This window comes from Triticum aestivum, chromosome 2B (assembly GCF_018294505.1).
Source record: "Triticum aestivum cultivar Chinese Spring chromosome 2B, IWGSC CS RefSeq v2.1, whole genome shotgun sequence".
Taxonomy (NCBI): domain Eukaryota; kingdom Viridiplantae; phylum Streptophyta; class Magnoliopsida; order Poales; family Poaceae; genus Triticum; species Triticum aestivum.
In genome coordinates this window covers 192,808,725-192,809,293 of record NC_057798.1, presented here as the reverse complement: position 1 = coordinate 192,809,293, position 569 = coordinate 192,808,725, and the positions used below count along the sequence as shown (strand labels likewise).

The 569-nt window shown below is 43.8% G+C and overlaps 1 pseudogene; it reads right to left on the bottom strand.

Moving 5' to 3' along the window:
- Positions 1–186: 186 nt before the first annotated feature.
- The window catches only part of LOC123041030 (V-type proton ATPase catalytic subunit A-like), a 3,733-nt pseudogene continuing 3,350 nt past the window's right edge, over positions 187–569 (bottom strand).

Genomic DNA, 569 nt, shown 5'->3' with positions numbered 1-569 from the left:
AACTTTCAAGCTTCATGCTAGACGAGCATTACGACGGGGAGGGCCGAGGACACAACTTGAAAGCACGGCTTGGCACACCACACATGTTGTGCAGCTCTATTGGTGAAGCACTTGAGTAAGCAAGATCAAGAGAACCCTAATATAATGAGCCAGCTTGATCAATAAATCCCTTTACTTCTACGGCTATCAAGGCATTACACCTTTACCTGTATAAATGGAGGCTTCACGAGCAGCGACAGGCATGTTAGACGCGTTAGAAACCAATGTTGTTCTCTTCATGACAAACTCTTCACGTCTGTTGGGGAACGTCATTGTCAATTGGGGCAAGTCCATGAGAACCCAAGCCATCTCATTTGTTCTTTCACCACATCTCACATAAACCACAGCTTCAGAACTGGAGTACTACAGAGATTGTTAAACTCAACAGTCAGTATAGAGATGTCACCCAGAAATATATGGAAGGAGCAATTCTCTGGAGCTATTACATCAGGGCAGTAAAGAATGGAGAATTAGTGATCACCTTGGAAAGTGCGTGACTAATAACAGTTTTTCCACAACCAAAAGCACCA